General features: G+C 38.2%; 1 long non-coding RNA gene across 1 annotated transcript in view; it reads left to right on the top strand.

Annotated features, from left to right (window-relative positions):
* The first annotated feature begins 414 nt into the window (after nt 1-414).
* The window catches only part of LOC132396316 (uncharacterized), a 41,453-nt gene continuing 17,070 nt past the window's right edge, over nt 415-24,797 (top strand). Inside the window, exons 1-2 of the long non-coding RNA XR_009512948.1 lie at nt 415-500; nt 2,373-2,986. This is a non-coding gene — a long non-coding RNA (uncharacterized LOC132396316). The remainder of the gene's footprint in view (nt 501-2,372; nt 2,987-24,797) is intronic.

Raw genomic sequence — 24,797 nt, 5'->3', positions numbered from 1 at the left:
CGCAGGAGGCTGCAGGACCCTGTCCTCTCTGAATCAGACTGTTTGCTGCTCCTCCCGTCATCTCATCAGGCCCACTCATGGGTTACAAGAGTAAAACACACACCCCTCTCTCTCAACCTCTATTTCTCTCATTCTCTCTCTTTCTCCCTCACTCTGTCTCTCTCTCTCTGTCTATCTCTTTATCTCTCTGCTTCATTCTCTCTATCTCTCTCTGTCCACTGTCTTGTAACTGTCTCAGAGACATGTTTCATTGAGATGTTTATTTTACATGTTTTTGTCATAAATTAATGATTATTTTATCATCTTAAAATATTTTATGTAAGGTTTTATTTAAGGACCAGACTTTAATGGGTCATATGACCAGAGTTTAATAGATCACATGACCACAGTTTAATAAAGGCATGACTGTGGTATTATGGGTCAGAATCAACATGGAAGCAGAGAAAGACACATGGCTCTGAAGTAACCTTATTCTGCATGTGATCCAAGAGGTGCACATGGTAATTGTTTATTTATATATTGTGTACAGTGTTGTTGATGTGTCTGTATATAGACAGTGTGATTTTTTTTAGTGATTTATTTGATCTTAGCACACTTCTGATGTGCTAACATGTTTGGGCCTGTTTATCGGTGGACACTATAACTTGACTTTAAAAGACTGAGCGATGTATGTTTCAAATCTTTTATGACTTTTATTGTAGTTTTCACAGTGTCTACTGAAGAAAGAGAAAGAAAAATAACTCTTCAAGGACATCTGTATGTTGTGTGGCTGTTATTTCATTGGACTGGTGCAGTTTCCCTCTCTCCCTCCCCCTCTCTCCCTCCCCCTCTCTCCCTCCCCCTCTCTCCCTCCCCCTCTCTCCCTCCCCCTCTCTCCCTCCCCCTCTCTCCCTCCCCCTCTCTCCCTCCCCCTCTCTCCCTCCCCCTCTCCCTAGACTTAATGGTCCAAATTGCTTCTTTCTGTCTTCTAATTGTTCTATGTTTCTAATCATATGATTTCATCTTAGCCCAACCATGTTAAAATTCCTCTCAAATTAAAAATAAACTTAGGCAGATTGCCAAAGACAATAAGCTCATACTATTTCTCAATGGATGCTAAGAAGCAGAACCAAAGAATTAACAGAGAAGGAAAAGGAAAGGTTTTCGAGGTTGGTAAATATCCCTCGGGCGAAAGGACTGCTGGAAGGTGGATCAAGGTGGAAAGAAATAATATTATTAATAATGTTGGAAGGGATGTTAAGTTCAGGGTAAACTGAGTAATTCACTCAGTTGAAACCACCACTGCTAACACGTGTTCCTGACAAAACTTACCACCTTAGCTGTTTCAAGAATGTGATTTCAATACATGGTTCACTGCAAAATAAACAAAATGTTGAAAAGCAACATCACAAACTAGAAGTCATGCACTAATATTAACTATCTCTCACTACAGATCTGTCATATTCACTAAGGACTTTACTCTGAAAATAAACAGGTTATGTCAGAAAAATTGTCAAGTTAAATATAACATGGCATGACTTTGTTACATAGTTCATTCTGTAGTAAGTACATGATATATATATATATTTTATTGTAAAAATGAAAGGGTAATTAGCTGATAATTAAAATGATCATTTACATTCATGAACTGGTAAATGATTTTTTGAAATAATAGAGGAACGTCTGGAAATTGTTGGAAATGTCAGCCTGTCAATTTTTGAAAAGAAATGAGGCAAATTAAAGGTTGCATTGAAAACATTGTCATTTATCAGAAAATGGTTGCTTACCAAGATCTGAAGAAGGTACCACATTAGCACACATTGAAGAAAAGCATTTCCAAGAATTTAATTATCTGTGTTCCAACACACTCTATCCTCATCACTCCACATATGGACATAAAGTTACACAATTTGCCTGATTGGTGTCTCTATGCATCTTCCTTGTCTTCCCTTCAGGTAAGTAAGAAGCAGATCATTGTTATTTTCAATTATTATTCAGATTTTCCATGTTCACTGATGTTATATTAAACATGTAAATGGAATTCAAAACTCCAGCTTTCCAATTTCTCTTCTCAACTTTTCCCTCTGTTGTGTATTTAATATTTCAACATTATTTGAGTAACCTTATATATTGTTTCATTAAGCATTCATGTTTGTTTCAATAATAGGTTATAGGCATTAATACGTGAATTGTATACATCATCGTGCTACCACATATGTAAAAGCTTGCATAAAGCAAACTTGAAGTTAGCCTCACATTTTGGACTCCCATGTCTTCCACTGAATTAGTTTAATGTTTTGAAGTTACAAAACTTAACATCCTCCCTTCCCCTTTGCCTTACTTGCCGGTTTTCACTCCATTCCATACTCCTTAATTTTCCTCCTTTTCTTTAGGCCTGATAACTGAGGGAGTGGAAGATAACTCTTGACTGGTGCAAAATGGTTGCTTCCGGGCTGTCAACAAGTTCACTTGTTTTGTCTACGCGTTCAGATCGGGGGCTTGACAGAAATGAAGCTAAAAATAGCTCTGCACACACAGCTCAGTAGCCAAAAGTCAGCTTTGGCTAGTGACTCTTCAGTGTTCAAAACAAAACTTCATTTTAACCGGATTTGAAATAGTGAAAATGAGAATGAGGTGGGTGAGTCTTCGGCCTTCCATCAATCTCGCAGTTCTGTGAGGTAACTGATCATACCACTGCAGTGTTCAGTGAAGAGTGAACTGTGCTTTCCTATTGGAAAATGCTGCAGTCTTTTAGTGCCTGCGGGGAATCCAAGAATTTACATCAGCTCAAGGTTGAACATAAAGTGAAGCTGTTTCCACAGGGGAGACTTTAAGTTTACAAATGATAATCAGGAAGAGCTAATGCAATATTTCCATGATATGGCTAATGAAACAAGACAAATTTGTAAATGAATCTGCTCTCCCACTGTGACAGTCATTTCAGCCAACTCATTAAGGATTGACAGTTCATTGTGCTCTCTTTACAATTAAGTAGAGACTACTTGAGGTAAGAGAACTACAGAATATTTTTATTTATTAAATCTTTCTGAAGCAAATAATATAAATAGTTTTTGTATGAATATAAAACACAACTACCAGAGATTGTTTTAGTGAATAAAACACAGTCAATGATGAATTAATTACATCACAAGTATTTAAATTAAACAAAAATAATATGTGATTTCAAGATTTGTGACATATTCTGAGTATGCAGCAAGGCAAAATTAGAGTGTGGCATGCGATCTTAGGAAGGAGCTACTTTATAAAATAAGATATTTGCACCACAGAATAAGGTGGTCAGCTTGCCTGTTTCTAACACTGCGTGAAACTATGTCCCTCTGACTCTGACTCTCATTAGATTAATCAAGATGCTTCCTGGAATATGAAACATCCAAATTCATTTTCATAGAGGTAGAAATGACTGACAGGATATTTAATGGAATATTTTTAAATTAAAGAGAATTCTGACTTTGAGACATTAAAGATGTTTACATTCATTATTTGAAGACTGCACCATTGAGAGAATTTTCTTTTTGGAGATACTGTACTTTGAGGTCTCTGCTTCTGGGTCTACTTAAAAAGAAAAGGAAGAACAAATGAACTTTTTGACCACAGTACTATTTCAGGTAAGGGCAGGGCAAAGGAAGTTAATGGGGAATCACTTCGGTTCATGCAGAACCTTTAATATAGCAAAACTATAATCGAAAGCAATTAGTACTGACTAGAAGTGATATTGGAAGAAGTATAAAGTAAATTTGAAGGAGATTTTAACGAACAGATTTATGGAGATAAATCTCAGTTGATGTTGGCTGTAAAGTGACCAGACCAGAGGAACACCAAATACTTGGAGAGCTGAAATATGAGGTGGGATGGTTGTGAGACCATGAAGGAAAGTAAATGTAGTAATGTTGGCTTTAAGGTAATGAAGATCAAGAATCTAGCATAGGCTAGCACACACAAGGTAAAGTGATTTAATGAATAGACTTCTCCATGTCCAAGTTCTCTTTCAAAGACAATAACTTGTTCTCTCTCAGAATATAATTTCTTCATTTTCAATCTTTTTTATTGATTTCCAAATAAAGAATATACAAATTGGTAGAGGAGATTAACAAGTAGATATATAAAAGATATATAAACAGCAATAGTAAAAACAAAGTATATAATATCAAAACCAAATAAGTAAAATATGCTTTATATGAACAATGGTCAGAAAAAAACTACAACTCCTCATAACAATCATAAAAAAGATTGGAAATTTTATTGATGAGGAAAAATAACCCCACTAACTAAACTGAAACAAAAAACAAAAAAAAAGAGAGAAAAAGGAAAGAAAGAGAAAGATTGGGCAATCCACTTGAGGATAAAATTAGAAAAAGAGAGAGAGAGAGAAAAAAAACACATCCTTCCAGTCATCTTCGAACCTTCATGGATAAGGATTTTCCCCAAAGAGAATAAAGAAAAATAAATATTAAGTCATGTGAAAGTATTGAATAAAGGGTTGCCAGACTTGTTCAAAATTAAAGGATGTATCAAATGTCTGGCTTCTAATTTACTCCAAGCTTAGACATGACATAATGGAGGAGAGCCAATAGAAAACAGTAGGTGGATTAGATTCTTTCCAATGTAGCAAAATAGCTCTCCTAGCCAGTAAAGTTGAAAAAGCTATCACATGTTGGGCGGAAGCAGACACTTTGCTTGCTTCCTCTGGAATAATCCCAAATATTGCTGTAAGCGGATTAGGTTGAACATCCATATCTATAACTTTAGATAATATTCCAAGCACATCGCTCCAAAAATTATTTAAACTTACACATGACCAAAACATATGAGCTAGAGTAGCCACTTCTGCGTTACATCTGTCACAAATACAGCTTATATTAGGAAAAATATGTGCCAATTTATCTTTGGACATATGGGCCCTATGTACTATCTTAAACTGAATTAAGATGTGGCCTGCGCAGATAGATGAGTTATTGACTAAATAATAAATCTTACTCCATTGATTATCTGAAAGTGAATGCTGAAGTTCTACTTCCCAGGTACGTTGAACCCTATCATTGGGCGACATGCGAGCATTCATTAACTGTTTAAAATTGATAGCTATTAATCGTTTTTGAAAAGGTTTAAACTGAAAAATAACATAAGCCAAATTTGGAGAACAGGCCAAGGGGTAATTCGGTAAAAAAATCATGTTAAAAATTCCTAACCTGGAAATACCTGAAAAAATGTGTATTAGGCATATCATATTTATCCATTAACTGTGAAAAAGACATTAAACAGTCTTGTAAAAACAAATCTAAAAATGTTTTTATTCTCTTAATTTTCCATATTAAAAAACCTTATCCAAAGTTGATGGTTTAAAAAAGAAATTAGAATAAATATTACTAGAAAGTAAAAAATCATTTAATTCAAAAAATCTATGAAATTGAAACTATTAAATTGAGACTATTAAATATCATTTATTCCTCCTCAGCCAAAGAATCGGAATGTATTGTATCTTTGGAAGCAGAGAAAACCTTTGATAAAGTGGAGTGGCCTTCAGGTTTTGAAGAGGTTCAATTTTGGTCCAGGATTTATTTCCTGGATTAAATTGATTTATCATGCCCCAGTTTTAACTAATAATTAAAAGTCTCCTTACTTTGGATTATATAGAGGTACCCGTCAGGGTTGTCCCCTTAGTATTTTATTATTAAATTTGGCTTTAGAACCACTTGCTATTGCTCTTAGGGATTCTAATTCTGTGCAGGGTATTAGGAGAGGGGATAAATTACATAAGGTTTCGTTATACATGGATGATTTATTAGTTTACATTTCAAATCCTAAGAAATCTATTCCTTCTATGTTATCTATATTTATGGAATGTGGTACTTTTTCTGGATATAAACTTAATATACATAAAAGTGAATTATTTCCTATTAATAATTATTCTGATTATTATGATCAAATACCTTTTAATATTGCCAAAAACCATTTTACTTGATATCAAAATTACAAAAATTTTTAAAGACCTATATAGGTATAATTTCTTCCCTTAATTTGAATATACTCAACAGGCGCTTTCTAAATGGTCACCTATGTCAATGTCATTGATAGGTCGAATAAGTGCTGTAAAAATGGTTATTCTTCTGAAATTTTTATATATGTTTCAGGCAGTTCCCTCTTTTGTTCCAAAAACATTTTTGATAAAATAGATTCTTTGATTTTATCTTATGTTTGGAATAATAAAAGCTCTAGAGTGAATAAACTTTTATAACAAAAATCAAAAAAAAAATGGAGGACTGGCTTTACCAAACTTTAGATTTTATTATTGGGCAATTAATATTCGCTATATCACTTTTTGGATTTATGATATAGACGACCAAGATCGCCCTTCATGGTTACAGCTGGAGGAAAATTCAGTAGTGGGGTTTTCGTTACCTTCTTTATTAGGAGCTCCTCTTCCGTTTTCGCTCTCCAGAATAGGTAGGCAAGCTCTTAACCCTATTGTTAAACATGCTTTAAAAAATTGGTTTCAATTTTGTAGATTTTTTGAATTAAATGACTTTCTACTTTCTAGTAAAAAAAAACATTTAGAATATAATTTCTTATGTTATTTAAGTAATCAAGAAATTCTATTTTCTCTCAATGAGTCATCTGAATCATAAGACGGGACAAAAACAGATTGAATGAATGCACCAATTGGCTCCCATTGTATGTTAGCATCATACTGTATAAATGCAGGAAGACAATGCTTATTGTCTTAATAAGCAGATTTGCTTAAGACTCTTTATTCTTGCTGAATATATTAGTCACAATGAAATCCACTATTGTAAATAATACTTCCCATTATATCATCTTTTACAGTTCACTCACTGTGCAAGCAATGGGCTTTGGGAAATTGGAGTTGAAAAAGCTGCCTCGTCCATGATTGAAACTATTCAGGAAGCAATTTGAATCTTCTGTAACAATGATTGTCCATAGTATAATGTTCAAAAGTTCATTTTATTATCAAACTATGTAGGCAGAATACAACTCTGAGATTCGTCTTCTCCAGATAGCCATCAAATACGGAAAACGATAAAAGTAGTTGAAAGAAATTCATTAATCTCCCCCCCCCCCACCCACGTGCAAGGGGAAAGAAGCAAAAGCTTGTAAATCCAAAACCACCCCCGCCCCAACCCCTCCCTCGCACAAAAACTAAACAGGTCACCAAAACCCCCAGGATGTCATTCGGCAACAAAATAGAATGGGCAAGAACACAAAAAAGAACAGAACTGAAAGAGGTCAATATGAACTACAGTCCACTCCATAAATCTGTACATAAGTGCATACAAAATATGAACAAATAAACTATAAATTAATTAACTAATGACATATGGATTAAACAATAATATACAGCTGAGGAGGCATACTGAAGTGAAATAGTTCAGCTGGTTGAGTGGTGTCACAACAACCAACATCAGCAAGATGAAGGAATTGATTGTGGACTTCAGGAAGGAAGAGAACACACGCTAGTCCTCATTGAAAAGACAGCAGTAGAAACGGGGGTGGAGGGGGAGTATGATTCACGTTTCTGGATATCAACTTCTCAGAGGATCAACATGTTGATGCAATTACAAAGAAGGAATGCCAGTGGTTCTATATAATTAAGTGTTTGAATAGATTTGGTGTGTAACCAAAAATCTTTCAAGCTTCTATAGATGCACAGTAGAGAGCATGCTGACTGATTACATCGCAGCTTGATATGAAGGTCCCAGTGCACAAGATGCCACAGAGGCTTGTAGACTTAGCCAGTTCTAATGCAGGCACAACATTCCCCACCATCAAGACCATCTTCAAGAGATGGTGTCCTCAAGAGAGTGACATCCATCATTAAGGGGCCCTCCTCATCCAGGGTATGCCCTCTTCTAATTACTACTATTGGGGACGAGGTACAGGAGACCGAAGAATCAACTCAATGATTTAGGAACAGTTTCTTCCCCACCTCCACCAGATTTCTGAACAGTTCATGAACCTGTCAATACTGGCTTGGTATTCCTTTTGTTTTTGACTGACTTTGTAGCTTATAGTATGTTTTATGTTTATGCGCTATTTTGTTGCCGTAAATCAACACATTTCACATTATATAAGTCAGTGACAGTATACCTGAGCGTAATTCTGATGTGTTACTTTGGTTTGAGCTGTGTGCATTTGGTGGAGAATAAATTACATTTCCTGCAACATACAGTATATAACTGAGAAAGATAGGACTACAGCAAGGGAATTTTTACAAAGGATCAACATTTATCCAAACATGAAATGGAACCTGATTGGCAAATCCTAAATAGCATTGATATTTCAGTCTTTTTTGTGTGTAGTATTTCATTGATTCTATTATTTTTCCTTGTCCTACTGTGAATACCAGCAAGAAGATGAATCTCAAGGCAGCGTACGATGGCGGTGTACAAGATGATGAGAGGCATTGATCATGTGGATAGTCAGAGGCTTTTTCCCAGGGCTGAAATGGTTGCCACAAGAAGACACAGGTTTAAGGTGCTGGGGAGTAGGTACAGAGGAGATGTCAGAGGTAAATATTTTACTCAGAGAGTGGTGAGTGCGTGGAATGGGCTGCCTGCAACGGTGGTGGAGGTGGATACAATAGGGTCTTTTGAAAGGCTTTTAGATAGGTACATGGAGTTTAGTAAAATAGAGGGCTATAGGTAAATCCAGTAATTTCTAAGGTAGGGATGTGTTTGGCACAACTTTGTGCACTGAAGGCCTGTATTGTGCTGAAAGTTTTCTACGTTTCCAAGAATCTCTCTGAAAACATAGCACGTTGAACCTTGAAGTGGATGGGGTATAGCAACAGAAGACTATGAACATACATTCTATGGTCATTTCATTAGCTACAGGAGGTACCACCGAATATGCGTATTTTAATAATAAATTTACTTTGAGCTCTGAACTTTGAGTAGCCTTAGGTTGTTTGTGTCCATACTGACTTCAAGACTGATTAGTAGGCCACAGACTGTCAGAGTGAACCCCGGCCTTGTTACAGAATTTCAAAGAGAAACTTTTGATGCAAGTGCTCTGTCAATTTCTTTCTGGGCCTCTGGTGTGAAGGAGGATGGAGTTGCTTATTAGATCTGCAGCCAAAACCCTTTAGTTAGAAACCTATTTCCAGTTAATATAAATACTGGCAGATTTCAGATAAAGGAGGCAGATCTGGGATTATACTTGGGTCGTGCATACTTATGCCAGAGTCAGGGAGATAAGAAGACCAAATGTAGCCTTCATTTTTGGATGCTCAATGTGAACTTCCTTTATTGCCAAAAGCAGTGGTTTCTCAAGAGCTGTTCAAAATGGAAGGGTGGAAATCTGTTGTTTCAGGAATCCCAGAGCGTTCCTGGTATATTTGTTGGAGGAGCTGAACTTTCACCAGACTGTTCAAAGCCCACTCATGCATCACTGCTTCAATCAATGAACTTTGATGGTAGCCATATGCAGCTACATTCCTGGCATGTGTTTATCTGTTGCCTGGTTTTAGCACCGTGATAAATTACAAGTAGACATATAATACAGAGAGGCTCAACTCAGTTTGATAGGCTATGTTGTCGAGCAGCAAATCCTCTTTTGAAGTTGGAACCTTTTTATTTGTTACTATTTGTAAGGTCTTCAATCCATTTTATTCGATTTGCATTGTAATTTACAGAACTTTTGATAGAATGATAGTTTTATACCTCCAGCTGTGGAATAATAATCAATTTGAGCAATTTATGTCATTTTCTCATTTCTAAGAAAATGTTCCATTTTCAAACCATCTGGTTATTTGCTAAATGATATTCATCAACTTAGCAAGTAAGTTGTTGCCAGGAAATTGTGTGAATCTTTTTGTGTAATGTTAAGGCAAATATTTTTTTTTAGGGACAAAATAAGGACCAGAATTAGGCCATTTGGCACATTGAGTCTGCTCTGCACTTTGCAAGGAAAGATTCAGTAAGTCTGGTCAACAGCTCCACCCACTAAGCAGCTATCCACTCCCCTCACCACCACTACTTTATCATTTCCTGCCAGAATCACCTTGTCTCGTATCACTTTATGGACATACAAGTGACCTAGGTATAGGAACTAAGTGTTTATATTTATTTTGTTTTATTTCTTATTGTGTTTGTTATCTTATTGTGTTTTTCTGTACTGCATCAGATCTGGGATAACAATTATTTTGCTCTCCTTTACACCTGTGTACTGGAAATGACATTAAATAATCCTGAATCTCGAATCCTGGCTGATTTATTATCCCTCTCAACCCCATTCTCCTTCCTTCTTCCCGTAGTTGTTCATGCCTTTGCTGTCAACCTTTGCTTTAAATATACCAATGACGTGGGCTCCACAGCTACCTGTGGCCATGAAGTCCACAAATGCACCACCCTCTGGCTAAAGAAATTCTTCCTCACCTCTTTTCTAAAGGGACACCTATTCTGAGGCTGTGCCCTCTTGTCCTGGACTCCTTCACTATCTGAACTGTCCTCTCCATTTTCCACTATGTTAAGGCCTTTCAATATTCAATTGGTTTCAATAAGGTCCTCTTTCATTCTTCTAAAGTCCAGTGAGTATGGGCCCAAATCCATCAAGTACTTATCATGCATTAACTTCTTCATTCCTGGTATCATTCTCATGAGTCTCCTTTGAATATTCTCCAATGCCAGCACACCCTTTCATAGATGCGTTGTGCATGGCCTGTCAGTTTTTGAGGCGGTTACCAGGAAAGTTGAAGGCAAGGTCTTTGAGAGCTTAGCCAAGAAGGTTCAGTCGGTTGGCATTCAACTTGAGGTAGTAAATTGGATTAGACATTGGCCTTGTGGGAGAAGCTGGAGACTGGATGCTTGTGACAAATGATGTGCCCCAGAGATTGGTTTTGGTTCCATTAATGTTTGTCATCTATAGCAACGATAATGTGGTAAACCGAATCAGCAAAACTTGTGGGGTCTAACAGACAGCAAGGAAGGCTATCAAGACTTGCAGTGGGATCTGGAAAAATTGGCTGAAAAATGGCAGATGGAATTCAATGCAGACAACTGTGAGATGTTACATTTTTGGAGGACAAACCAGGATAGCACTTGCACAGAGAGCAGTAAGGCCCAGAAGAGTGCAATAGAACAGAGGGATCAGGAAATAGAAATCTATATTTCCTTGGAAGTAATGACACAAATAGAAGTGTCATTAAATTGGCTTTTGACACATTGGCCTTCAAAAATGTAAATATGAAGTACACGAGTTAGGATGTTATGTTGAAGATGTATAAGATTACGCTGAGGCCTGATTTGGAACATTGTGGGCAGTTCTGTTCACATACCCACAGGAAAGATATCAATAAAATTGAAAGAGTGCAAAGAAAATTTACAAGGGTGTTACCAGGGCTTGAGAACCTGAGTTGTAGGGAAAGGTTGACTAGTTTAGGACTTTGTTCCCTAGAGTGTAGGAGTATGGGAGATGTAATAAGTTAGACAGAATTATGAGCAGAAGAGATGGGGCTTTCCACCTAGGTAGGGTGAGACTAGAAGTCAAAGGGTTAAGGATAAAAGGTGAAATATTTATGGGGAACATAAGGGTTCTTCATTCTTCAGTCGAAGTGTGGTGAGAGTGTGGAATGAACTTGAGCAGGCAGTGAAAGAGGTGGGTTTGGGTTTGTTTTAACATCTAAGAGAAATTTGGATAGGTAGAACCTAAATCAGGTTTAATATCACTGGCAAGTGTCATGAATGGGTTAGGTATAGAGGGCTATTATCTGGTTTCAGGTTGGTGGAACAAGACAGATTAATAGTTCAGCATGGACTTGATGGACTGAAGAGATTGTTTCTGAGTGGTGATGTTCTATGACTCTATCCTACTCTATAAGGGACCTAACATTGCTCACAACACTGACACAGGATGTGGTCTAATCTATGCCTTATAACGGCTCAGCATTACATCCTTACCTATATATTCTAGTCAAAATGAATGCTAACATTGCATTTCCCTTCCTCACTACTGACTCAACCTGCAAGTTAACCTTTAGGGAATCCTGCACAAGGACTCCCAAATCCCTTTTTATCTCTGATTTCTGAATTTGCTTCCTGTTTACAAGATAGTCTACCGCTTTATTCCTTCTACCAAAGAGCATGGTTGTGCAGTTTCATATGCTATAAAATATCTGATACTTCTTTGCCCATTTGCTTAATTACCCATGTCCTTCTACAGACTCCCTGCTTCCTCAACTCTACATGTCCCCTCCCCCTATCCTTTTAGTGCAATCACTCAAGTCAAGTATAATATTCTCTCAAGAGGTTATTCCCCTAATGGAGAATATCCATTTGTGACTTTTTTAATGTGTGGAGGTTGATGCATAGGCAGCCACTGCATAGTCTTTTATAGATTAGTGCCATGGTCCAGTGGCATGACATGCAAGATGACTGGGGACCTTTAGCTGCTGCAACCTTCCTCCATCTTCTCCACTGTTGTGATGTGCCATCATCTTTCTCCAGCTTCACTGATGAGGTCTTGATTGGATCGCTGTTTGTCTGGAACCTCCCCCTTGACCTCCCATTGACGTACACTATAATGTGATAAGGACACCACCAATCACTGGAAGCTAACCAGAAAAGGCCCACTTTTTTCCCACTGTTTGCCTCCTACCAGCTTTTATCCATGCTCGTATCATTCCTGGAATCCCAATTGCTCTTATCTTATTTAGCTGCAGCTTCCTGTCAGACCTCTTCTGAAAGTTCAAGTGAACAACATCCACTAACTCACCTTTGTCTATCCTGCCTGTTATTTCCTCAAAGAATTCCAACAGATTTGTCAGGCAAAATTACCTCAACAAAACCATGCTGACTTCAGTCTATTTCATCATGTGCCTCCAAATACCCCTGAAACCTCATCCTTATAATGTACTCCAACATCTTACCATCCATTGATGTCAGGCTAACTGGTTTATGATTGCCCATCCTTTGACTCCTTCCCTTCTTAGAGTGGATGGACTTTTGCAATTTTGCAACATTTCCAGAATCCAGTGATTCTTGAAAGATCACTATTTATGCCTCCGCAATCTCTTCAGCTACCTCTTTCTGAACCCTGGGGTGTAACCCATCTGGTCCAGGTGACTTCCCTATCTTCAAACCTTTCAGCTTCCCAAGTACTTTCTCTTCAGTAATCACCACACTCACTTCTGCCTCCTGGCACTCTCAATCATTTAGTGGTCAGTCACTTAGATCACATTTCACTCTTCATTCTGATGTTTGGCCTAAATAACAACTGAACCACTTGACCACATCTGCATGTTTTTATGCACCGAGTTGCTGCCATGTGATTGACTGATTAGATATTTGTATTAATGAGCAGTTGTACCTAATAAAGTGACCACTGAATGTAGGTTCCAATTGTAGACCCATGCTTGACCTAAAAATCGAAAGGGAAAGAGTGAATTATCCCAGATGGATTGACTGTAAATAACACAGAACAAGCGTTTCCTTTCCACTTTGGAAATTAATGCTCTTCAGTGCTCTTATTTTAAAACAGATTGTTTGAAAGTGGTACAATCAGCAATTCTCTAAGGGAAAAGATAGAAAAATCTAGAACATAGTACAGTACAGGAACAGGCCCTTTGGCTTATAATGGCTGCACCAAACATGATGCCAAATTAGACTACATATTTTCCCTCTGCACATGATCCATATCCCTCCTCACCCTATATATTGATGTATCTATCTAACAGCCTCTTAAATTTTATTCTAATGATCAGTAATTGATAATGCAAAGTCTGATTTCAAGTCAACAATGCTTCAAAAAAGAACAGCACCATCATTTACGTTACCACCAAGCTCAGCAAATCACAACTGTGAAAGTGCCTAAAGGACACCATTGAGATCTGGAACTTATCTTTAGGCTTTGCTTTCAGTATCTCTGGAGAACTTAAGGAAAGCATCAGCATGTGCGCTTTCCTCAACATCGGAGTCTGGAGTGGGATGGGAGTGTTAAATTTAATCCAGGGTCTGTGCGAAGGTGTGCTGTAATACATTGGTCTACCTGCAGATGGTGACATTGTTTTATCTCTAAGTATCAGCTTAAGCACAACGGACGAATTGCAAGTATCTTTTGGTGAAATAGGTGTGGTGTAGATGAGAACATTCTTTGCATATAAATTAGGCTGAGTTTAAAGCCAAAGAAAAAGCCAAATCCTTCACAAAGCTTTCTGTGAGGTACAACTGTTGCTGAGCTGAGTGCTTGCAGAGAATACAGTGGTTCTTTGGCAAAGTAGACAGCCGTCCCAGGGTCAGAGAGGAGTTTAGCACCTGGTGACTCCTGGATTTGTCTTCCCAGAGTCCTGGCACAGCTGGATGTGGCCATGCACCAGGATGAGTAGCTCATGTTCTCGACCCCTATCACTGGAAATTGCCTCTCCATGGATTTGATCCACGTGGATCTCCAGATCAAATGGAGAAATGCTCTCCTGCAAGAGGGTAGTGTGTACTATTGCTATACCACATTTCACTATGCCAAGAGCTTCTCACATCCAAAATCCAGCTTCTATCTTGAAACTGAGACACAGCATTACTTTCTCAAATCAGGTTTCTGTGTCACCTTCGCTGTTTGTCCCATCCAGTGAGTCCATACCCCAACCTATCTAAATGAACCTCCCAATTCCTTTGGGAAATTGGACCTAATGATGAAGTAAACAGTAACATTTGGTTAGACAAGTTACCAACGACTTTTCCATACATCCCAGCAGAGAGCAAACTTATCTAACTCTTTATGTGATTGAGAAGCTATCCATGTCCCATTCTCACAGAATTACACTCCTGACAACTGTGAAACATCCATGTTGAATTATGAATTCTCCACAATCCTCATTTTACAGAGTTAGTCCTATATTCCACTGATAAAGACCCTCTCCTGTCAGTGCAAGTATCCAAACCTGACCCACTTACAGGCAACTGTTATAAGGGTGCAGAATGGCCTAGATTTCCACACTGGGCATTAAGGGTCCTTCTGCATTAACCCTATTTTTTCTTCCTGCCACACATCTACACTCTAGGAACAAATTATGACTGCCAATTAATAACTGAAAGTTGTGATGATGAGACATTCAGTCAGTGCAGCATTGGCATGTGGGGAAGGGATTGGCAATGGTCACTAGCAGAGTAAACAAACTCCACATCGTAGAAAAACAAAGCTTTCAGAAATCTTCCAGCTGGGTGCAACACAGGTCTGATCAGTGTGAATGCATTTGTCAGTGAGGGAGATCAACAAGCTTTGATGTCTATCTCTTCCCCTTCTGCTTATTAGCTTATAGATTCAATGATGCTCTTCCGCATAAATTCTAACTTGCTTCCAACTAGAAGCATTTTTCTTACAACCTTTATCAAATCTGGTCCCCTGGAACAAATTTCTAATCAGCTGATATTTCTAGGAGTTTCAGACAGTGATTTACACAAATATTTTCAAATTCCAGTTGGTAAAGAAGGTGATGGATTCTTGCAAAGTTTCATTGATTAGACTGGCAAAGTTTTTTGACAGAACATCTCATCATCAAAACTTTCAGTTATTCAGTCCTTCTTTGGCTAATGATGAGAAAAGACCTCCTGCCAGAATCCTCACAGTGTCAGACCTCAGTGGAGAATGGAGATGTTGTACTGTAGATGCTGACAAGATTTGCTCAATCAGTTACTGTATTGTCACATGGTCCCTATTTATTATATTATATCAGACATATCTTTCCACCTGAGAGAAAAAAAAAATGATAATATGAGAAGGAGATCACTAGAATATAAGAGAACTATAGAAATTAGAGATTTCTCCACAAAGGTAGGTGCTCTTAACTGAGAAGGTGTAATTCCACATACCATAGGCCTACAGCGCATCTTATGCTGAGCTATCTCTCCTTGGCTTCCACACTATTAAACATATCAACATGCTCACAAATCAGGACCTTTCCCTTGGAGAGAGTAGTGCGCACACTCTCGGTAATCTGGAGCCTTTCATTAAGGTATATAAAACAGACTCCAATCCCAACAGCTGCTGGAGAGTTTATGTTTTGTTTGTTAAATAAGTATGAAGCTCTGTCCTGAAAAACATCTCATCTTATTTTGAGACCATAACTCCTCATTCTCAATATGTCAGCCATGGGAAACATCAGCTCGATGTCTAACCAGCCTCTTATCATTCTCCTAAGTGCTGGAGAGTCTTCAGATAATCCTGATCACCTCCCTGACCCGAAACATATTTATCTCAATGACATTCACCTCCGCCATCAACTTGAACCCTTCTTGATTGTGTCCATAACTTAGTGTTTCACTCCATCTCCTCTGGTCAAATCTCTGATCATCACTCCACCTACTCTTAACTCAATGCCAGCTCACCTCCCCATGAATCCCTTTACTGGATCAGCAAGGGATCTCAGCTGAATGGAGTACCTGAGCAAACCCCTAAAGATTTAATGCTTTAAAATACAATGTTGAGGATTAGAAATGTAATATTCATTTCCTTTGCTTCCAATACATTCCTTTGACATTAGTCCTTGCATATTTTTAAATACTTCAATCAATTTACATTACTGTTTTTAAATGATTTATTGATCTACATTTCCAGGTATCTTTGCTTATTTGTCCTATTAAATTTCTTATTGTAATAGGAATATATACTGTTCTTTTAGCTCATATCAAATTAAACACTTCTGCTGTTCATTATTAAATCCTTCAATTCCCTAGTTTTAAAATTTTGATACCATTCTGTGTAGAAATGTATTTGCATATAAAAACTCTTGTTGAGTTTGCTCTACGCTGCATATCAATTTCTTCTGGGGCCAAAGGAAGATTTTCTTCGTTGTACTTGTGCAAGCCTTTATGCAATTTGTGATTTTCTTCTTAAATATAAGATAATTTGTACATAACTTTGATGTCACATGCAAACAATGAGAGAGCTTTTTTCTGAAGTTATCAGATTGGCCCTATACTCATTTGAGTTCAGAAGAATGAGATGACCTTATGAAACATATATGATACCGAGTGGGCTTGATGGGTGAGATGATGAGAGAATAATTCCCCTCTGGAATTAGAATCATTGAGAATAGTTTCAGGATAAGCAGCTGTCCAGCAAAGACAAGGAAAATTTACATTTGTCTCTCAGAGAATTGAGAATCTCTTGATTTCTCCACTGCAGAGAAGGCAATTAGCTATTCAAGACAGTCAAATAATTCTTTGGCAAATGGGGAACAGCCAGAGAAGTAAAACTTTGACAATGATCTTATTGAGCTATGGAGTAGGGTCATGGGCCACACAGCAATGTTCCCTCTAACGTGTGCACACAGCTTTTGCTACTGGTGCACAAAGGAACTTAAACAGTATACAAAAGAGTGTCGCCCTCTAACTCGCTGGTGAATTTGCAAGTAGGAAGAAGTAGGGTGATATTTGAAAACTTGACTTTTTAAAGCATCATTTAACAAGCAAGTCTCTCTCTCTCTCTATATATATATATATATATATATATTCAACAGTGGCTACATGGGAGATGCCAGAGAGTAGTGGTGGATAATTGTTTATCGAGATGGAGGCCGGTGACTAGCGGGGTCTGTTTTGGGCCCAATGTTGTTTGTAATATACATAAATTATCTGGATGATGGGATGGTAAATTGGATTAGTAAGTATGCCGATGATACTAAGGTAGGAGGTGTTGTGGATAATGAGGTGGGTTTTCAAAGCTTGCAGGGAGATTTATGCCGGTTAGAAGAATGGGCTGAACGTTGGCAGATGGAGTTTAATGCTGTGAAGTGTGAGGTTCTACATTTTGGCAGGAATAATCCAAATAGAACATACAGGGTAAATGGTAGGGCATTGAGGAATGCAGAGGAACAGAGAGATCTAGGAATAACAGTGCATAGTTCCCTGAAGGTGGAGTCTCATGTAGATAGGATGGTGAAGAAGGCTTTTGGAATGCTGTCCTTTATAAATCAAAGCATTGAGTACAGAAGTTGGGATGTAATGTTAAAATTGTACAAGGCATTGGTAAGGCCAAATTTGGAATATTGTGTACAGTTCTGGTCACCAAATTATAGGAAAGATATCAATAAATTAGAGAGAGTCCAGAGACGATTTACTAGGATGTTACCTGGGTTTCAGCACCTAAGTTACAGAGAAAGGTTGAACAAGTTAGGTCTCTATTCATTGATGCGTAGAAGGTTGAGGGGGGATTTGATCAAGGTATTTAAAATTTTGAGAGGGATAGATATAGTTGACATGAATAGGCTGTTTCCATTGAGAGTCAGGGAGATTCAAACGAGAGGACATGATTTGAGAGTTAGGGGGCAGAAGTTTAAGGGAAACACAAGGGGGTATTTCTTTACTCAGAGAGTGATAGCTGTGTGGAATGAGCTTCCTGTAGAAGTAGTAGAGGCCAGTTCAGTTGTGTCACTTAAGGTAAAATTGGATAGGTATATGGACAGGAAAGAAGTGGAGGGTTATGGGCTGAGTGCGGGTAGGTAGGACTAGGTGAGATTAAGAGTTCGGCACGGACTAGGAGGGCCGAGATGGCCTGTTTCCGTGCTGTGATTGTTATATGGTTATATGGTTAAAAATCAGAGTGCACATGTTGTCACTGGGCAAAAAATCGCACAGTTCACAAATTAACTGAAACATTGCATTGGTCTTTACCTGGTCCTATTTCTTGTACTCTAATGTTTATAGTTAATCTCCAGCAATGTCTGCCAATGTGACTGGAACTGATAAAGTCCTAATGACCAACTGCTGCTGAAAGTTCTTTCAGGTAAATGCTCATTATTGCATGATCAACAGTTCCCAAATCCATTGTGTACATTAGAGGGTGCAGCTTGCACTCAACTACTAATCTTACAACAAAATTCATATCTTTGATATCTTCATGCATTTCATCAGAATCTGCAGATCCTGAGAATCCACAATCCTGGTTCACTTTGCTGAAAACTATACTGTATAGCAGGAATCACAGGCAAAGATTATAGCACATCATGTCCCATCATTCAAACTTTCCTAAAGGTTAACACTGCTGATGAAAGGAGGAAAATCTTCTCTTCATCTGAATATATGTTATCTTTATTATTCACTTAAAGGGGGTAGGCTTCACAAGCTGAGCCAGCAGTAAATGCTCTGTTCCAGCTTCCCTTGAGATCATGGTGCTGGGCTGTCTTCTTGACTGCAGCAGTCCTTGAGGAGTGGATGTACCCACAATCCTTCAGGGAAACAGTCCCAGGATGGTGAAGAAACATTGAAAATGCCAGAAAACGAAAAGGAATCCCAAAGGAAAATAATCTATTCCAGTTGATGCTTTGTTACTGAGGAGATCACCACTTCCCTACCATTACACCTGAAAACACTATGAAGGATGAGAGAATCTGGAAACAGTGAATTCAGAAGTTCATTGGCATAACGCACAAAGCACTGGAGGAACTCTCCAGCTTAAGCAGTATCAATTGAAGAATGTGAATAGGCGGCACTTCAGTCTGTGTAGCTTTGTTTCAGAAAGTCTTTTCCCCAGAGCTGAAATGGCTAGCACGAGAGGGCAGTTTTAAGCAACATCAAGAAGGTACAGAGGAGATGTCAGGGGTAAGTTTTTTACACAGAGAGTGGTGAGTGCATGGAATGGGCTGCTGGCGATGGTGGTCGAGGCAGATACGATAGGGTCTTTTAAGAGACTGCTGTTCAGGTACATGGAGCTCAGAAAAATAGAGGGCTGTGGATAACCCTAGGTAATTTCTAAGGTAAGGAAATGTCTGGCGCAGCTTTGTGGGCCGAAGGGCCTGTATTGTGCTCTAGGTTTTTTATAATTCTAAACCGGATCTTCTTTATTTTTGTGCTCTTGCTAAGCACTTTCTAAGAACAGATCTTATCTTCCACAAAGAGGCACAGGAACATTTTATTTGTTCCATTATTATGGAGAATAATGGGACAATTTACTCAAGTAAATCCAGCAATGAATGTTACATTTCCTTCAGCAGAAGAATTTCACGCCATTGATCAAAAAAGTTATGAGGTCAAACAATTTGTTAGCAAGTTGAAATACATTGGTCTATTGGATTTGGTGTAAATGGACAAATGATCAGATCATTCAACCATCAACCAGCATAAACACCTTTGATGGAAGATAAAGTAAGAAATAGAAAATGGAGAGAACATTTGTGATGTGTACTGAAGAAGGACCTCGGCCCAAAACATCAACTATTTATTAATTTCCATAGATGCCGCCTGACTTGCTGAGTTCCTCCAGCATTTTGTGTCTGTTGCTCTAGATTTCCAGCATCTGCAGAATCCTTTCTGTTTTATGATTTGTGAGATCTGACTGGATGGGGACTAAGAAGGATTAAATAATGCAAATGATGGTACTGCTGACTGAGAGATGTTGCTGAAGTATTGCTGAATCAATTGATTGTTTTTGGTAAAAACACAAAATGCTAGCAGAACTCAGCAGGCCAGACAGCATTGTTTTTGGTATTGCTTTATTAAGATACGGTAAAAAGCTTGTTTTACACACTATTCATACCAATCAAATCATTTCACCCAACATTGAGGTAGAATAAGGTAAAGTAGTAAGGAAAATGCAGAATAAAGTGTAAAAGCTACGGAGGAAGTGCAATGCAGGGCAATAATAACATGCCAGATCACAATGAGGTTGATTGTGAAGTCGAGAGTCAATTTTATCATATAAGAAATTCATTCAAATATCTAGTAGCAGCAGAATAAAAGCTGTCCTTGGACCTGATGCTATGTGCTTTCAGGTTAATGTATCTTCTGCCCAAAGGGAGAGGGCCAAAGAGAGAATGTCTGGGGTGGGTGTAGTCTTCAATAATGCTGGCCACTCTACTAAGGCAGCAAGAAGCATGGATAGACTGCATAGTGGGAGGTTTATTTCCATGATGTTCTGAGCTATGGCCTCAACTCTTTGCAGTCTGTTGGGGCATACATGCAGAGCAGTTGCCATACCAAGCTTTATCTATCCATACTTTCTATGATGCATCAATAAAAATTGTTGAGGGTCAATGGGGCGTTCCAAATTTCTTTAGCGTCCCGAGGAAGTAAGCCTCATGGCCTTAACATCAACGCAGTTGGATCTGTTCAGGTGCGATGTATCCAAAGGAATGTAACTGAGGACAGAAGAATGAGATAAACAGCAGAGCTGGAATGGAGAGACACTGAACACTGCATCAACTGAAACAAAACAGAATGTTGAAAAGATACGGCAAGTCAAGCTGACATCACAGATTAATAACATGCATCAGTTCATCTGAAATTGTCATCTGGATATCTGAAATTGATGAGTTCTGTGCTTTATGGGGAATGTGATATGCCTTGTCAGAAGATGAGGGGCTGCTCCTCAAACTGAAATCAGCCACTGTTGCAAAAGTGTAAGAGGCTGAAGGCAGTGGAAACAAGTCTTCTCAACCCTGTCACAGCAGAAATGAAGATGCAATATGTAAATCACTCAAGTCTGTCTCCCGCTTCCATCTCTAATGCTCCATTGCATAAGCACACTTAGAAATTTGAAACACTAAAATATAAAAACAAAATAAGTTCAAAATGAACATGATAACACAGCCTCCATGTTATTTAGTGACAGCAATATTCAAATAACTGAATTTATTGCTATACTGAAGGAATTAAAGAGCTCATTAAATAATTAAGTTGAAGGAAATTAGAAGAACTCATCTGATAAAACCTGCATTGCGTCACCCTAGAACTGTACTTTTCATCATCAAAATGGGCTAAAAATCAAGAGTGAATATTAATAAATATACAAAAAATCATTATCTTCAGTGTTTATTTTTTTTCATGACTTTCAATACATTTATAAACTCAAGCAAACATTCTGTTCCAGCTAGAGCTGTTCTGAGTTACACGGATAGTGTTTAATCAAATTCCTTGGAAGTCACAATTTGAGTTAAAAATATTAAATCACTTGCAAGGCATTAGGATGCAAACATTGGTAAGGTTGGGGTCTGTTGGTGGGATTTTCAGGTCAGGTCGTATTTGAAAATCAGAAGGTGGGTGGGCTGGACAAGGATCAGACATCCCGTAGCTAGATTTCCATCTGGGTGGTATTGTTTAAGTTATAAGGAAGGGATATATACCTTTCAATCAACAGTGGCATGATCATTCTCACCTCACTGGTTCTGGGACCTTGCTACATGCACTTAGATTTGGAGTCATACACCCCTACAGTTCAGTTGTTTCAGATCAAATAATGTTCTCATTTGTCTATGTTTGGCCTATATCCTTCTAAATCTTTTTTATCCATGTACCTCTCCAAATGTCTTTTAAATGTTGTTAATATACCTGCTTCAGTCACTTCCCTTGGCAGCTCTATCCATACGTAGACCCAGGAGAAAAAATTACTCCCAGGTTCCTATTAAATCTCTCCCCTCTCAACCTAAAGCTATGCCCTCTAATTCTTGATTCTCCTGCCCTGAGGAAAAGACTGTGCACATTCACCATATCTATGCCCTTCGTGATTTTATACGTCTCTTTAATACCTTACCTCATTTTCCTAGGGTCCACTGAATAAAGTCCCAGCCTGCTCATGCTTTCTCTCTCAGGCCATCCCTGTGAATACCCTCTCCATCCTTCCCAGTTTAATAGCACTATTCCTACAGCAGAGATAACAGAACAGTACACAATACTCCAAATGTGGCCGGTGCCTGCTGCGGTGTTTCCTGTTTTGCAAAAGCTGAAGTATCTCATTATCTGAAAGCGTTTCAAACGGCCCAAAGCCATGGAAGGTGTCATGTAAATGCAAAGCTTTCCTTTTCTTGTTGTTATTGGTGCAAGAACAGCAGAAGGGTTGTCAGCACCCAGTCCAAGCTGTGCTTCTGGATGAATTCCACGAATGTAACCCATGAAGCAAAAGAAAACTTTGGCAGTTTGTGAAAATATTGGAGGAATATTATGGAAAGCAAAATTTCATGAGTGCAGTAATTCAGCAGAGAAGAGCTGGTTTTTCTTCCTATTTCTCCCCTTTACTTACATCACTTCTGCAAGTATCAGAGATATTAGATGTCTTCAGTATTATTGCTGATTATCAGCTGGCCCTTACTGGTGCCTGTGGGACATATTCCTACCCCTGAGACAGCCACATGGGAAATTTCTGTAGAAGCAATTACCAAACACATAATCTTCTCCTTTGCAAATGTCTTCACTCGTCATGTTTAATAAAATATGGTGGAACATGTGTCCAATGTGATGTATTCCAATAAAACTGCAAAAATATTAAAATATCTAATATACTTACCATTCACTGTGTGATGAATGTATATTGAATGTAGTGCCTTCAGGGACTGTTCTAATCAACAAGAATTCAGTATTTGATATAACGTAGTAAATGGCTTCTACAATTTTAATTTAAATCTTGCAGCAGGAAATGGACTGTTGTCATATGAGTTTTACTCTAGTTACTCAATGTCTTATTCCTTTTCTGTACATGGATGTCTACCTAACCTATTCAACGTAATGGTCTGGCTCTTCCCTTACTCACTCACGTGTGGCTCCAAACTGCCCACACAGTGGTGGAGGTGAGGAATCTCACAACATTGAAGAAGTTTCTAGACGAGCACTGAAACCATCAAAGCAGACAGCTATGAGCTGACTGTTTGGTCCCTGTGGCCAGCATGTGATGGGCTGAAGGGCCTGTTTCTATGCTGAATGACTCTATGACTTTTGAATGGTCCATGAGGAGAAATTGATGGCAGATCTATTCATACAGGAATGAAAATATTTGTCATAGATCATTGCAACCTGTAGCACACTCTGAAGCATTGCGGGATAGGAAATTAGTTACTCTGACTAGAGAATCTATGCAGGATTGATAGGGGGAGGGATCAGGGGAGAAGGATGTAGTTCAGGATGGTGAGATTGAAATAGGAAGAAATTTATGGTCAAAGAGTTGACATTCTTTGAAATAATGAGAATTATTCAAGGTGAGAATTATTCCTGAATTGAAGAAGACATCAGAACAAACTGCTCTGTTCTATTGTTCTATTCTTATCAATCTAAATTCTATGTCTCTGTAACACTTTGTCAGTCTGTTATTATTTTCTCTTGTACTGCCTCAGTATACTGTTGTAATGAAACAATATTATGGAGGTCAAGTAGAAGCAAAGATTTACACTATACCTTGATATATGTAACAAATATAAACAAATTTACCAATTTGCCAATTTAGAGTTGGAGGTGAATAGATTTTTTTGACAATGGGACATAGACAGATACCTGGAACAAGTAGGAAACAAGACAACAATAAATAATCTTGCTAAGTGGACAAATAGGAAAAGTTGCGATTTCCCGCAGTTGTGCTCCTGCTTCTAATATCCATATATTTCAAAATTTGCTCCCTCTTCTCTCTGATCACTTCATTGTTGGCCAATTCTAATTCTCTGCTGCAAACCACCCTCCTCCTCTTCCTCTTCCCTCATCATAATGGAAGGCCACAAGAACTAATTAGTCAACCTAAAATATATCTTCCAGATATCAGCGACAATCAGGTGCAACAACCTGTCTCACCAAGTCCACAGAGGTGTCCCCAAGAGTTAGAATCCCAGAAAAACAGAGTAATGGGAGAATGGGTGGGTCAAAGTGAGGTAATGCTGATTCTATAAATAAAGAAAGGAGTAAAGTGTTAGCTGGAAAAGGGTAGGTCAGCACGCAGCTTGCAACATTTTGCAAAGTAATGTGATAACTTTCTTTGAGGAAGTTGTTTTTCTGAATACTGTTGCTGTTCAATTCACTTCTGATACTCCCACTTCTAACCTGATGGAAGTTGAAGATGACTGGAGTGAAGACATTGCAGTAATGTACACGAACTGGGATAGC

The sequence above is a fragment of the Hypanus sabinus genome, chromosome 7 (genome assembly GCF_030144855.1).
Source record: "Hypanus sabinus isolate sHypSab1 chromosome 7, sHypSab1.hap1, whole genome shotgun sequence".
NCBI classification, from domain to species: domain Eukaryota; kingdom Metazoa; phylum Chordata; class Chondrichthyes; order Myliobatiformes; family Dasyatidae; genus Hypanus; species Hypanus sabinus.
Note: the sequence above shows the minus strand (reverse complement) of the source record. Positions and strands in the feature narration are given on the sequence as shown.